This window comes from Pectinophora gossypiella, chromosome 7 (genome assembly GCF_024362695.1).
Source record: "Pectinophora gossypiella chromosome 7, ilPecGoss1.1, whole genome shotgun sequence".
Taxonomy (NCBI): domain Eukaryota; kingdom Metazoa; phylum Arthropoda; class Insecta; order Lepidoptera; family Gelechiidae; genus Pectinophora; species Pectinophora gossypiella.
In genome coordinates this window covers 11,431,805-11,448,977 of record NC_065410.1, presented here as the reverse complement: position 1 = coordinate 11,448,977, position 17,173 = coordinate 11,431,805, and positions in this window count along the sequence as shown.

The window sequence follows — 17,173 nt, the reverse complement described above, 5'->3', positions numbered from 1 at the left end:
TGGTAAGTTTGTTTCATAATTGGTCGCGTACCAATACCACTTGACACCAATAGAGAATTTTCATCATTGTAAATAAACAAAAAGTTCATGTTTGCCATTGAGTGTTGAAATCGTGTATCAGATAACTGCACGGACGACGACAATGGCAATGAAACTTGCGAAAACGACGATTCCGGAAATCCCAGTCCTCCTACCAGTGATGAAACAGGCAGTGACGACACCGGCTCAGACTGCACTGGTAAGTTTGTTTCATAATTGGTCGCGTACCAATACCACTTGTCACCAATAGAGAATTTTCATCATTGTAAATAAACAAAAAGTTCATGTTTGCCATTGAGTGTTGAAATCGTGTATCAGATAACTGCACGGACGACGACAATGGCAATGAAACTTGCGAAAACGACGATTCCGGAAATCCCACTCCTCCTACCAGTGATGAAACAGGCAGTGACGACACCGGCTCAGACTGCACTGGTAAGTTTGTTTCATAATTGGTCGCGTACCAATACCACTTGACACCAATAGAGAATTTTCATCATTGTAAATAAACAAAAAGTTCATGTTTGCCATTGAGTGTTGAAATCGTGTATCAGATAACTGCACGGACGACGACAATGGCAATGAAACTTGCGAAAACGACGATTCCGGAAATCCCACTCCTCCTACCAGTGATGAAACAGGCAGTGACGACACCGGCTCAGACTGCACTGGTAAGTTTGTTTCATAATTGGTCGCGTACCAATACCACTTGACACCAATAGAGAATTTTCATCCTTGTAAATAAACAAAAAGTTCATGTTTGCCATTGAGTGTTGAAATCGTGTATCAGATAACTGCACGGACGACGACAATGGCAATGAAACTTGCGAAAACGACGATTCCGGAAATCCCACTCCTCCTACCAGTGATGAAACAGGCAGTGACGACACCGGCTCAGACTGCACTGGTAAGTTTGTTTCATAATTGGTCGCGTACCAATACCACTTGACACCAATAGAGAATTTTCATCCTTGTAAATAAACAAAAAGTTCATGTTTGCCATTGAGTGTTGAAATCGTGTATCAGATAACTGCACGGACGACGACAATGGCAATGAAACTTGCGAAAACGACGATTCCGGAAATCCCACTCCTCCTACCAGTGATGAAACAGGCAGTGACGACACCGGCTCAGACTGCACTGGTAAGTTTGTTTCATAATTGGTCGCGTACCAATACCACTTGACACCAATAGAGAATTTTCATCCTTGTAAATAAACAAAAATTTCATGTTTGCCATTGAGTGTTGAAATCGTGTATCAGATAACTGCACGGACGACGACAATGGCAATGAAACTTGCGAAAACGACGATTCCGGAAATCCCACTCCTCCTACCAGTGATGAAACAGGCAGTGACGACACCGGCTCAGACTGCACTGGTAAGTTTGTTTCATAATTGGTCGCGTACCAATACCACTTGACACCAATAGAGAATTTTCATCCTTGTAAATAAACAAAAAGTTCATGTTTGCCATTGAGTGTTGAAAATCGTGTATCAGATAACTGCACGGACGACGACAATGGCAATGAAACTTGCGAAAACGACGATTCCGGAAATCCCACTCCTCCTACCAGTGATGAAACAGGCAGTGACGACACCGGCTCAGACTGCACTGGTAAGTTTGTTTCATAATTGGTCGCGTACCAATATCACTTGACACCAATAGAGAATTTTCATCCTTGTAAATAAACAAAAAGTTCATGTTTGCCATTGAGTGTTGAAATCGTGTATCAGATAACTGCACGGACGACGACAATGGCAATGAAACTTGCGAAAACGACGATTCCGGAAATCCCACTCCTCCTACCAGTGATGAAACAGGCAGTGACGACACCGGCTCAGACTGCACTGGTAAGTTTGTTTCATAATTGGTCGCGTACCAATACCACTTGACACCAATAGAGAATTTTCATCCTTGTAAATAAACAAAAAGTTCATGTTTGCCATTGAGTGTTGAAATCGTGTATCAGATAACTGCACGGACGACGACAATGGCAATGAAACTTGCGAAAACGACGATTCCGGAAATCCCACTCCTCCTACCAGTGATGAAACAGGCAGTGACGACACCGGCTCAGACTGCACTGGTAAGTTTGTTTCATAATTGGTCGCGTACCAATACCACTTGACACCAATAGAGAATTTTCATCCTTGTAAATAAACAAAAAGTTCATGTTTGCCATTGAGTGTTGAAATCGTGTATCAGATAACTGCACGGCCGACGACAATGGCAATGAAACTTGCGAAAACGACGATTCCGGAAATCCCACTCCTCCTACCAGTGATGAAACAGGCAGTGACGACACCGGCTCAGACTGCACTGGTAAGTTTGTTTCATAATTGGTCGCGTACCATTATCACTTGACACCAATATAGAATTTTCATCATTGTAAATAAACAAAAAGTTCATGTTTGCCATTGAGTGTTGAAATCGTGTATCAGATAACTGCACGGCCGACGACAATGGCAATGAAACTTGCGAAAACGACGATGCTGGAAATCCCACTCCTCCTACCAGTGATGAAACAGGCAGTGACGACACCGGCTCAGACTGCACTGGTAAGTTTGTTTCATAATTGGTCGCGTACCAATACCACTTGACACCAATAGAGAATTTTCATCATTGTAAATAAACAAAAAGTTCATGTTTGCCATTGAGTGTTGAAATCGTGTATCAGATAACTGCACGGCCGACGACAATGGCAATGAAACTTGCGAAAACGACGATTCCGGAAATCCCACTCCTCCTACCAGTGATGAAACAGGCAGTGACGACACCGGCTCAGACTGCACTGGTAAGTTTGTTTCATAATTGGTCGCGTACCAATACCACTTGACACCAATAGAGAATTTTCATCCTTGTAAATAAACAAAAAGTTCATGTTTGCCATTGAGTGTTGAAATCGTGTATCAGATAACTGCACGGACGACGACAATGGCAATGAAACTTGCGAAAACGACGATTCCGGAAATCCCACTCCTCCTACCAGTGATGAAACAGGCAGTGACGACACCGGCTCAGACTGCACTGGTAAGTTTGTTTCATAATTGGTCGCGTACCAATACCACTTGACACCAATAGAGAATTTTCATCCTTGTAAATAAACAAAAAGTTCATGTGCCATTGAGTGTTGAAATCGTGTATCAGATAACTGCACGGCCGACGACAATGGCAATGAAACTTGCGAAAACGACGATGCCGGAAATCCCACTCCTCCTACCAGTGATGAAACAGGCAGTGACGACACCGGCTCAGACTGCACTGGTAAGTTTGTTTCATAATTGGTCGCGTACCAATACCACTTGACACCAATAGAGAATTTTCATCCTTGTAAATAAACAAAAAGTTCATGTTTGCCATTGAGTGTTGAAATCGTGTATCAGATAACTGCACGGCCGACGACAATGGCAATGAAACTTGCGAAAACGACGATTCCGGAAATCCCACTCCTCCTACCAGTGATGAAACAGGCAGTGACGACACCGGCTCAGACTGCACTGGTAAGTTTGTTTCATAATTGGTCGCGTACCAATACCACTTGACACCAATAGAGAATTTTCATCCTTGTAAATAAACAAAAATTTCATGTTTGCCATTGAGTGTTGAAATCGTGTATCAGATAACTGCACGGACGACGACAATGGCAATGAAACTTGCGAAAACGACGATTCCGGAAATCCCACTCCTCCTACCAGTGATGAAACAGGCAGTGACGACACCGGCTCAGACTGCACTGGTAAGTTTGTTTCATAATTGGTCGCGTACCAATACCACTTGACACCAATAGAGAATTTTCATCCTTGTAAATTGTGAGATTTTATATCGTGGTTTATAAAACAAACAAACTGTACACGTAATATTGTTTTATATTTCAAATAGCGATTAGAACACAGTGGGAAAAATTATGACAGGAGAAGTGTCAGATGGACGTCATAGAGATGCGTTTTTTTTTTTTTATCTTATACAAACTAACACTCCCTCTAAAAACGCAACCCTAATCCTTTAGCACAGAATAAATGTTTTTCATAAACAATACCCTTCGTTAATATATCTGCTAACATTTTATCCCCATTTATATGAGAAAACTTAATTAAACATTTGTTTACATTATCTCTAAGAAAATGAAACCTTATATCTATGTGTTTGGTCTTAGGCTTATAACAGTCAGTATTAGCAAGATACACTGCACTTTGATTGTCACAGAAAATGTTCAATGGTCCGTTCACACACTGGCCCAGTTCTGCTTGGAGCTGGCGCAACCAAAGGGCTTCTTGAGCCGCGGCCGCCATGGACATATACTCCGCTTCAGCCGTCGAGAGTGCCACTGTAGACTGTTTACGCGTACCCCACGCAATACAGCCACCCTGAAACAGAAATGAAAAACCGGTGCAGGACCGTCTATCATCTGGGCTGCTGGCCCAGTCAGCGTCACAATAGCCTGTTATGTAGTCATGGCTTTCCTTCTTGTAACAAAGTTTCCAATCTTTGGTACCTTGGAGATATCTCATAATTCTCTTTACTGCTACCCAGTGACTCCTATTAGGACTATTGCAGTATTGACTCAGCTTGTTAGTTGAAAATGTGATGTCTGGTCTAGTTGTTTGAGCCAGGTAAACTAAGCAGCCAATTGCCTGTCGATAGGGTATGTTTTCGCAAACATCTTCATTATTACTATCGAACTTCACGCCCACTTCAATTGGGGTTCTCGCAGGTTTGCAATCAGACATATTAAAGCGTTCTAAAATCTCCATTATATACTTTTCTTGATTTATCTCAACTTCTCCATTCTTTCTATTTCTTGATATATTAAGTCCAATACATTGCTTTATTTCTCCAAAATCTTTCATCTCAAATTTCTCTTTTAGCTTATGTTTTATAGCTAATTTCTTTTCTTTGTTATTTGAAAATATTATTAGGTCATCAACCCATACTGCAACATATATCATGACATTCTCATTTACATAGTAGTATATGCAAGGATCAATTTTAGATCTAGTTAATCCAATTTCCTTTAAAATGCTGTCTAGCTTGATGTTCCACTGCCTACTTGCCTGCTTTAGTCCATAAATGGATTTATGAAGTTTGCATACTTGGTCTCCAGTATTGTATACTTCAGGTTGTACCATATATATTTCAGTGTCAATATCTCCTTGTAAAAATGCTGTGACTGCATCCATCTGTTCAATATCAAGATCGAATTTCGCCGACAATGCCATAAGGTAGCGCACTGATGTATACCTTACGACTGGTGAAAATATTTCGTCATAATCAATGCCTTTACGTTGTGCATATCCTTTTATCACTAGTCTGGCCTTGTATCTTAATATTTCACCTTTCTCATTGGTTTTAGTTTTGAAAATCCACTTGCAAGGAAGGGCCTTCTTACCAGGTGGTAACTCAGCCAATGTCCATGTTTCATTTTTCATTAAGGAGGAATACTCTTCTTCCATTGCATTCTTCCATTTATCTCCTTCCTTAGATGATAAAGCCTCTTCAACGGTCTGAGGATCGGTCAGATTTGTAGCAGGACAAAAATAACTGTACTTTGAAGATTCTTTGTTACGTGGTCTTAATGTGATTTGTCTTGGAGTGATGGTTATCTTCTGATCAGGAATGTATGTGGCATCTTCACCAGTGTCCGTTTCATATTCGCTGGAACATCCTTCACTTTCTGGACCAGAAGGCTGGACTATTTCCTCCCCCTCCATACATTCCTCCTTTTTTTCAGTTATCCGTGAAGATGATGGACTGCAACTGTCAACATTACAAGGTACGTAAATTTTACTATACTGTTGTAAATTCTCTAAGAAAACTACGTCTCTACTTTTACAAATTTTATTTGTTTCAGGGTCTGCCAGTCGGTACCCCTTCGAGTTGTCACAGTAACCGACCAATATCATTCTTTTTGACTTAGGATCCCATTTTGTTCTTCTTTGTTCAGGTATCTGAACCATTGCCTCTGAGCCAAAAATCCGCATATGCGACAGGTTTGGCTTTTGTCCTGACCAAACTTCTAATGGAGTTTTCTCACCAATTGATCTAGTGGGAGATCGGTTAATTATGTAGGCTGCAGTGGCCGTCGCTTCTGCCCAGAACTGTTTCGGCAGTTTGGCATCAAGCATCATGCATTTAGCTCTCTCAATCAATGTTCGGTTCATTCGCTCAGCTAAGCCGTTTTGCTGTGGTGTATAGGGAGTACTTGTCTGATGTTTGATCCCATGTTGACTCAAATAACCCTGGAAATTATGATTACAGTACTCTTTCCCATTATCTGTGCGTATAATCTTAATTTTTCTGTTCAATTCCTTCTCTACTTTATTCTTGTAATCTTTTAGAACTTCTAACACATTCAGTTTATCTTTAAGAAAATACACATGAACAGTTTTTGAGTAATCATCAATAAAGGTAATAAAATATTTCATACCTCCTAGAGACTGAGTTTCCATGGGGCCACAGAGATCAGAATGAATCAGCTCCAATGTTCCTGTAGTTTGTGAGACACTATTTCTAAATGGCAATCTGGACTGTTTCCCTTCCAAGCAGGTTGTACAAGTAAGTGGTATTTTGATATCTTCTTGCAGTTTTACTCCCTCTGTGCAGTGTGGTAAACGATTCACATCTGCAAAGTTCAAGTGTGCCATGCGCCGATGCCATAGTGCGGTGGCATTTTGCACATTAGCAGTGCTTAGATTGGCACTAGCTTCAGCATGTGTCTTTAGCAAGTACAGGTTGTGCTCTAAAGTGGCTGAGCACAGCAACTTTCCGTTATTACTGTAAATCTCACAACCGTCTTTGTTGAAATTTACTGAACAGCCATTCTTGATCATAGCACTGACTGATAGTAAGTTTGCTGCTAGCTGAGGTACATATAAAATGTCCCTTACTTGCACCTTACCTCCATTCCCATTCACAACTAAATCCACATTTCCCATACATTCGACAGGCAGTAATGACTTGCTTGCAACAGTGACATTGGATATTGGTGGATGCCTCTGATCATACATCCAATCCCTCCTATTTGTCATATGCACAGACGCCCCGGAGTCAATATACCATCTGTCTTTAATCATTTCAGAAGCCGAAAAAGCTGCAACAAATCCCTTCTCCTCTTCCTTATTGCTGGATGTCTTCTTAGGTGCACGGCAATTTCTTCCTATGTGCCCATATTTGTTACAGTTGTAACACCTCGGACCCTTCGGCTTTGAGTAGTCAGTTTGTTGTTTTTCAGTCTTCTTTTTATTATTTATGAAAAATGCTGTGGATTCCGATGAACTCTGAACTTCTTGTAGAAGTTTGGTTTTTATTGAATCTGCACTGATTTTAATTCCTGAGCTTTCGATGCCCATAATCATTGGTTTGTATACTTCTGGAAGACCAGCTAACATTAGCGTTCCTAGCCACTCGTCGTCGACTTCAAACCCAATATTTCTTAATTTATGGGCAGTGGTCATGACTTTATTGACATAGTCTTCTACATTTCTTGAAGCTTCTAATGTAGTGGTGATAAGATCCCTTAAAAGGGCCACTTTTCTCGTCAGACCATTGTCATCGAATGCTCGCGCTAAGTTTTCCCAAACCTCTTTCGCTGTTTTCGCATCCTGTACGTGTATGTAATTAATTGGGTCTAATAATAAAATCAGTTTGCACTTCGCTTTTACGTCCTTTTCAGAGTCTTTTTCCATGCCTGTTACACAGTTCCAGAGGCCTTCGTGCTGTAAGTATGCGGTCATAGCAAATTTCCAATTGGAATAGTTATCACGACCCGTGAGTTTTTCTATATTGAAGTTGTTTCCACTCGACATCTTTTTGTGAGAACGGCTATGAGCACGTTGTAATTGTAACCTCTAAAATGTATGATGCGACTTTCCTTCACAAATATCTGAATATTCCTTGAATATTTATTTATGATGAACCACGCTCTGCTACCATGTGAGATTTTATATCGTGGTTTATAAAACAAACAAACTGTACACGTAATATTGTTTTATATTTCAAATAGCGATTAGAACACAGTGGGAAAAATTATGACAGGAGAAGTGTCAGATGGACGTCATAGAGATGCGTTTTTTTTTTTATCTTATACAAACTAACATAAATAAACAAAAAGTTCATGTTTGCCATTGAGTGTTGAAATCGTGTATCAGATAACTGCACGGACGACGACAATGGCAATGAAACTTGCGAAAACGACGATTCCGGAAATCCCACTCCTCCTACCAGTGATGAAACAGGCAGTGACGACACCGGCTCAAACTGCACTGGTAAGTTTGTTTCATAATTGGTCGCGTACCAATATCACTTGACACCAATAGAGAATTTTCATCCTTGTAAATAAACAAAAAGTTCATGTTTGCCATTGAGTGTTGAAATCGTGTATCAGATAACTGCACGGCCGACGACAATGGCAATGAAACTTGCGAAAACGACGATTCCGGAAATCCCACTCCTCCTACCAGTGATGAAACAGGCAGTGACGACACCGGCTCAGACTGCACTGGTAAGTTTGTTTCATAATTGGTCGCGTACCAATACCACTTGACACCAATAGAGAATTTTCATCCTTGTAAATAAACAAAAAGTTCATGTTTGCCATTGAGTGTTGAAATCGTGTATCAGATAACTGCACGGACGACGACAATGGCAATGAAACTTGCGAAAACGACGATTCCGGAAATCCCACTCCTCCTACCAGTGATGAAACAGGCAGTGACGACACCGGCTCAGACTGCACTGGTAAGTTTGTTTCATAATTGGTCGCGTACCAATACCACTTGACACCAATAGAGAATTTTCATCCTTGTAAATAAACAAAAAGTTCATGTTTGCCATTGAGTGTTGAAATCGTGTATCAGATAACTGCACGGACGACGACAATGGCAATGAAACTTGCGAAAACGACGATTCCGGAAATCCCACTCCTCCTACCAGTGATGAAACAGGCAGTGACGACACCGGCTCAGACTGCACTGGTAAGTTTGTTTCATAATTGGTCGCGTACCAATACCACTTGACACCAATAGAGAATTTTCATCCTTGTAAATAAACAAAAAGTTCATGTTTGCCATTGAGTGTTGAAATCGTGTATCAGATAACTGCACGGACGACGACAATGGCAATGAAACTTGCGAAAACGACGATTCCGGAAATCCCACTCCTCCTACCAGTGATGAAACAGGCAGTGACGACACCGGCTCAGACTGCACTGGTAAGTTTGTTTCATAATTGGTCGCGTACCAATACCACTTGACACCAATAGAGAATTTTCATCCTTGTAAATAAACAAAAAGTTCATGTTTGCCATTGAGTGTTGAAATCGTGTATCAGATAACTGCACGGACGACGACAATGGCAATGAAACTTGCGAAAACGACGATTCCGGAAATCCCACTCCTCCTACCAGTGATGAAACAGGCAGTGACGACACCGGCTCAGACTGCACTGGTAAGTTTGTTTCATAATTGGTCGCGTACCATTACCACTTGACACCAATAGAGAATTTTCATCCTTGTAAATAAACAAAAGTTAATGTTTGCCATTGAGTGTTGAAATCGTGTATCAGATAACTGCACGGACGACGACAGTGGAAATGAAACTTGCGAAAACGACGATTCCGGAAATCCCACTCCTCCTACCAGTGATGAAACAGGCAGTGACGACACCGGCTCAGACTGCACTGGTAAGTTTGTTTAATAATTGGTCGCGTACCAATACCACTTGACACCAATAGAGAATTTTCATCATTGTAAATAAACAAAAAGTTCATGTTTGCCATTGAGTGTTGAAATCGTGTATCAGATAACTGCACGGACGACGACAATGGCAATGAAACTTGCGAAAACGACGATTCCGGAAATCCCACTCCTCCTACCAGTGATGAAACAGGCAGTGACGACACCGGCTCAGACTGCACTGGTAAGTTTGTTTCATAATTGGTCGCGTACCAATACCACTTGACACCAATAGAGAATTTTCATCCTTGTAAATAAACAAAAAGTTCATGCTTGCCATTGAGTGTTGAAATCGTGTATCAGATAACTGCACGGACGACGACAATGGCAATGAAACTTGCGAAAACGACGATTCCGGAAATCCCACTCCTCCTACCAGTGATGAAACAGGCAGTGACGACACCGGCTCAGACTGCACTGGTAAGTTTGTTTCATAATTGGTCGCGTACCAATACCACTTGACACCAATAGAGAATTTTCATCATTGTAAATAAACAAAAAGTTCATGTTTGCCATTGAGTGTTGAAATCGTGTATCAGATAACTGCACGGACGACGACAATGGCAATGAAACTTGCGAAAACGACGATTCCGGAAATCCCACTCCTCCTACCAGTGATGAAACAGGCAGTGACGACACCGGCTCAGACTGCACTGGTAAGTTTGTTTCATAATTGGTCGCGTACCAATACCACTTGACACCAATAGAGAATTTTCATCCCTGTAAATAAACAAAAAGTTCATGTTTGCCATTGAGTGTTGAAATCGTGTATCAGATAACTGCACGGACGACGACAATGGCAATGAAACTTGCGAAAACGACGATTCCGGAAATCCCACTCCTCCTACCAGTGATGAAACAGGCAGTGACGACACCGGCTCAGACTGCACTGGTAAGTTTGTTTCATAATTAGTCGCGTACCAATACCACTTGTCACCAATAGAGAATTTTCATCATTGTAAATAAACAAAAAATTCATGTTTGCCATTGAGTGTTGAAATCGTGTATCAGATAACTGCACGGACGACGACAATGGCAATGAAACTTGCGAAAACGACGATGCCGGAAATCCCACTCCTCCTACCAGTGATGAAACAGGCAGTGACGACACCGGCTCAGACTGCACTGGTAAGTTTGATTAATAATTGGTCGCGTACCAATACCACTTGACACCAATAGAGAATTTTCATCCTTGTAAATAAACAAAAAGTTCATGCTTGCCATTGAGTGTTGAACTCGTGTATCAGATAACTGCACGGACGACGACAATGGCAATGAAACTTGCGAAAACGACGATGCCGGAAATCCCACTCCTCCTACCAGTGATGAAACAGGCAGTGACGACACCGGCTCAGACTGCACTGGTAAGTTTGTTTCATAATTGGTCGCGTACCAATACCACTTGACACCAATAGAGAATTTTCATCCTTGTAAATAAACAAAAAGTTCATGTTTGCCATTGAGTGTTGAAATCGTGTATCAGATAACTGCACGGACGACGACAATGGCAATGAAACTTGCGAAAACGACGATTCCGGAAATCCCACTCCTCCTACCAGTGATGAAACAGGCAGTGACGACACCGGCTCAGACTGCACTGGTAAGTTTGTTTCATAATTGGTCGCGTACCAATATCACTTGACACCAATAGAGAATTTTCATCCTTGTAAATAAACAAAAAGTTCATGTTTGCCATTGAGTGTTGAAATCGTGTATCAGATAACTGCACGGCCGACGACAATGGCAATGAAACTTGCGAAAACGACGATTCCGGAAATCCCACTCCTCCTACCAGTGATGAAACAGGCAGTGACGACACCGGCTCAGACTGCACTGGTAAGTTTGTTTCATAATTGGTCGCGTACCAATACCACTTGACACCAATAGAGAATTTTCATCCTTGTAAATAAACAAAAAGTTCATGTTTGCCATTGAGTGTTGAAATCGTGTATCAGATAACTGCACGGACGACGACAATGGCAATGAAACTTGCGAAAACGACGATTCCGGAAATCCCACTCCTCCTACCAGTGATGAAACAGGCAGTGACGACACCGGCTCAGACTGCACTGGTAAGTTTGTTTCATAATTGGTCGCGTACCAATACCACTTGACACCAATAGAGAATTTTCATCCTTGTAAATAAACAAAAAGTTCATGTTTGCCATTGAGTGTTGAAATCGTGTATCAGATAACTGCACGGCCGACGACAATGGCAATGAAACTTGCGAAAACGACGATTCCGGAAATCCCACTCCTCCTACCAGTGATGAAACAGGCAGTGACGACACCGGCTCAGACTGCACTGGTAAGTTTGTTTCATAATTGGTCGCGTACCATTATCACTTGACACCAATAGAGAATTTTCATCCTTGTAAATAAACAAAAAGTTCATGTTTGCCATTGAGTGTTGAAATCGTGTATCAGATAACTGCACGGCCGACGACAATGGCAATGAAACTTGCGAAAACGACGATGCCGGAAATCCCACTCCTCCTACCAGTGATGAAACAGGCAGTGACGACACCGGCTCAGACTGCACTGGTAAGTTTGTTTCATAATTGGTCGCGTACCAATACCACTTGACACCAATAGAGAATTTTCATCCTTGTAAATAAACAAAAGTTAATGTTTGCCATTGAGTGTTGAAATCGTGTATCAGATAACTGCACGGCCGACGACAATGGCAATGAAACTTGCGAAAACGACGATGCCGGAAATCCCACTCCTCCTACCAGTGATGAAACAGGCAGTGACGACACCGGCTCAGACTGCACTGGTAAGTTTGTTTCATAATTGGTCGCGTACCAATACCACTTGACACCAATAGAGAATTTTCATCCTTGTAAATACAAAAAGTTCATGTTTGCCGTTGAGTGTTGAAATCGTGTATCAGATAACTGCACGGACGACGACAATGGCAATGAAACTTGCGAAAACGACGATTCCGGAAATCCCACTCCTCCTACCAGTGATGAAACAGGCAGTGACGACACCGGCTCAGACTGCACTGGTAAGTTTGTTTCATAATTGGTCGCGTACCAATACCACTTGACACCAATAGAGATTTTCAACATTGTAAATAAACAAAAAGTTCATGTTTGCCATTGAGTGTTGAAATCGTGTATCAGATAACTGCACGGCCGACGACAATGGCAATGAAACTTGCAAAAACGACGATTCCGGAAATCCCACTCCTCCTACCAGTGATGAAACAGGCAGTGACGACACCGGCTCAGACTGCACTGGTAAGTTTGTTTCATAATTGGTCGCGTACCAATACCACTTGACACCAATAGAGAATTTTCATCATTGTAAATAAACAAAAAGTTCATGTTTGCCATTGAGTGTTGAAATCGTGTATCAGATAACTGCACGGACGACGACAATGGCAATGAAACTTGCGAAAACGACGATTCCGGAAATCCCACTCCTCCTACCAGTGATGAAACAGGCAGTGACGACACCGGCTCAGACTGCACTGGTAAGTTTGTTTCATAATTGGTCGCGTACCAATACCACTTGACACCAATAGAGAATTTTCATCCTTGTAAATAAACAAAAAGTTCATGTTTGCCATTGAGTGTTGAAATCGTGTATCAGATAACTGCACGGCCGACGACAATGGCAATGAAACTTGCGAAAACGACGATTCCGGAAATCCCACTCCTCCTACCAGTGATGAAACAGGCAGTGACGACACCGGCTCAGACTGCACTGGTAAGTTTGTTTAGGAATTGGTCGCGTACCAATACCACTTGACACCAATAGAGAATTTTCATCAGTGTAAATAAACAAAAAGTTCATGTTTGCCATTGAGTGTTGAAATCGTGTATCAGATAACTGCACGGACGACGACAATGGCAATGAAACTTGCGAAAACGACGATTCCGGAAATCCCACTCCTCCTACCAGTGATGAAACAGGCACTGACGACACCGGCTCAGACTGCACTGGTAAGTTTGTTTCATAATTGGTCGCGTACCAATACCACTTGACACCAATAGAGAATTTTCATCCTTGTAAATAAACAAAAAGTTCATGTTTGCCATTGAGTGTTGAAATCGTGTATCAGATAACTGCACGGCCGACGACAATGGCAATGAAACTTGCGAAAACGACGATGCCGGAAATCCCACTCCTCCTACCAGTGATGAAACAGGCAGTGACGACACCGGCTCAGACTGCACTGGTAAGTTTGTTTCATAATTGGTCGCGTACCAATACCACTTGACACCAATAGAGAATTTTCATCATTGTAAATAAACAAAAAGTTCATGTTTGCCATTGAGTGTTGAATTCGTGTATCAGATAACTGCACGGACGACGACAATGGCAACGAAACTTGCGAAAACGACGATTCCGGAAATCCCACTCCTCCTACCAGTGATGAAACAGGCAGTGACGACACCGGCTCAGAGTGCACTGGTAAGTTTGTTTAGGAATTGGTCGCGTACCAATACCATTAGACTCGAATAGTGAATTGTTCATCAATCGCGTGAATGTTAAGGCAACCTTTTTGTATAAAGTAATTAACACAAACAATTCATCTGAAGTATTGCATGAAAATGTATTATTTTTAAATGTAATGTCACAGGGTCCGCTTACCTAAACTGATGATTTGTCATGACCGGTTTTGTACACATGCGACTGCCTGTCTGACCTTCCGACCCGCGAAGGGTATACCAGCCCAATATAGGTTAGGTCATATAGGTACCTCCGAAAAGGCATTTCTCGAGAACGTGGGTTTCCTCGCGATGTTTTCCTTCACCGCTGAGCACGTTATAATTATTTATGATCCAAACATGAATTAGAAAATAAATTCGGCTATCATTGGTAATAGGCCTGTGCTGAAGTGGAACCTGCGACCTCAAAGTGACAGGCAAGCGTTTTACTGACTAGGTTAGGACGCCTAGAAAATGACTTAACATACAGGGTGTTAGTGACATCGTAACGAATACTCAGGGGGATGATTCAGACCATGATTCTGGGTTAATATCAAGTGGAATTTTCCGTCGCAAAATTCATGATTTTTTTTAGTTTTTTTTAAATTATTTTCAATTGTATACATTTGCGATGGAAAATTCCTTTGATGTTTGTAAGGTGCTCTTTTGTTAAAGAATATGTATTTACTCATCCGCTGTTTAACGTTCTTTACATTGTCTTAAGATAGTATGAATGAATAGGCAGGGAGAAAGTAGTGGGACGAGATACCATGCATTGGTCCAGAAATGCGTACCAGAACACATCGATGGGTAGTCACCCTATAGAATACAATATAATGATAACTACACGAATGATTTCAGAATCATTGGCTCATGTCATTGCCAATGGACTTCATAGTCCATACTTCGATCGTTTAACTGGCCCGTGACCATTCCCTAACTTATATAAGCTGTTACTGCTGTTAGTGACACCGCACCGAATACTTACAGCATTTGAATTTTGATTTTGCATGATTCTAAGATAATATCAACTTGAAGTGTCCGTCGCGAAATTCGTGATTTATTTGTGTTTCTTTTTTTTCCAATTCTTTTTGCAATGGAAAATTCCACTTGATATATTCATTCAGAATCATGAGCTGAATCATCCCCCTCGGTGTTCGTTACGATGTCACTAAACCCCGTTGGTACATACAGATAGCCATACGGTTACGTATGGGTGTTAGGTTTATTTTTATATATTATAATACTAGCTTTTGCCCGCGACTTCGTCCGCGTGGCGTGTTATAAAAGAAAGATCTTTGTGTGTGTGGGAGTGCATATCAAATTTTAAGCATCTAACTTATGCAGTTTAGATTTTTTCATACATTTTTTTCCCGCTAACTCCCATTTTTCAAAATACAGCCATAACTAAACTTTATATTTACTAAGGTATGCATGCATGCTAGATTGAAAACATCTATCTTAGGCGGTTTCGATTTTTTCATACAAATGTTTTTTTCCCGCTAACTCCCGTTTCCGTCAGAATTTTGCAATATCCTGTTGCAACTAAGCTTTAACTAAGGTACCTGCATGCCAAATTTCAAGCGTCTAACTTAAGCGGTTTGGATTTTTCATACAAAAGGATTTTTCCGCTATTTCCCGTTCCCGTGGAAATTCCGGGAATTCCTTTCTTAGTGCACCTCTACGGTACCTAAGCTACGTCCCTTCCAAATTTGAAGTGCCTACGTTAAGCCGTTTAGGCTGTGCGTTGATATGTCAGTCAGTTTCTCCTTTTATATATTTAGATATGTTATTGACTAAGTAGTTGTAAGCGGATTGTAGCGTTGAGACAAACCCGTGAGGGGTTTAACGGTGTTATTTTAATTGTTTTGTAATTTTTTCGGTGTATTCAATAATAATAAAAATAATAAAAAAGAAGTAACACCGTGACCCAAACTTTAGGGTATGAGTCAGTCCATGATATCAAGTTTAATTTCCTGTCGGAAAATACGTATACTTTTTCCGACTGAAAATTCCATTTGATATCAACTCACAATCATCGCTCCAAGTTTTCGTTATGGTTTTACTACAGCTTGTATATTTATTAATATATTTCTTTTGAATTTTAGCTTCTACTAACTGCCGTAATGAGTATGAAGCTGGTCCACACGTGAGAAGAGTAGTTGTGCCTTATTATCCATATCCGTATTATCCGTATCCGTATAACAGCGGTCCTTATCCACCTTATATATGTCCACCTACAACGATAATAATCTACGAATCACGGGCGCTATACAAGCAAAGATGGAGACGTGTGTACAGAACCACCAAGAATAGAAACCGTAAGTTAATTTACTATTTTTTTTTGTTTCTCAAACCAGTACTTTTACTTATAATTATTTTAAAAATTGTAAAGCAAATGATTAATATACTTATTGTGCTTAGTTTATGTATATATAAAATATGACTAATATGACTATGTTTTAATGCATTCGGTATTTATTCCAAGGCTTTAGAAGAAATAATACAATATGTTTTTTGTCCGTTCGTGTAAGGTATTTCGCTAGTTTGTTATATAAATACTTAGTATATGTATTTGTATAATATTTTATAAGGGTGTATATGTATACTGGGTGTTAGTGACATCGTAACGAATACTGAGGGGGTTGATTCAGACCATGATTCTGAATTAAAATCAAGTGGAATTTTCCATCGCAGAATTCATGTTTTTTTTTTAGTTTTTTTAAATTATTTTCAATTCTATACTTTTGCGATGGGAAATTCCACTTGATATTAACTCAGAATAATCAGATGAATCATCCCTCTCAGTATTCGTTACGATGACACTTACACCCCGTAAAAGTACATACGGTAGCCATACAAGTAGGTATGGGTGTTAGTGACACCGTAACGAATACTGAGGGGGATGGTTCAGACCATGATTCTGAGTTGATATCAAGTGGAATTTCGTGTCAAAAAA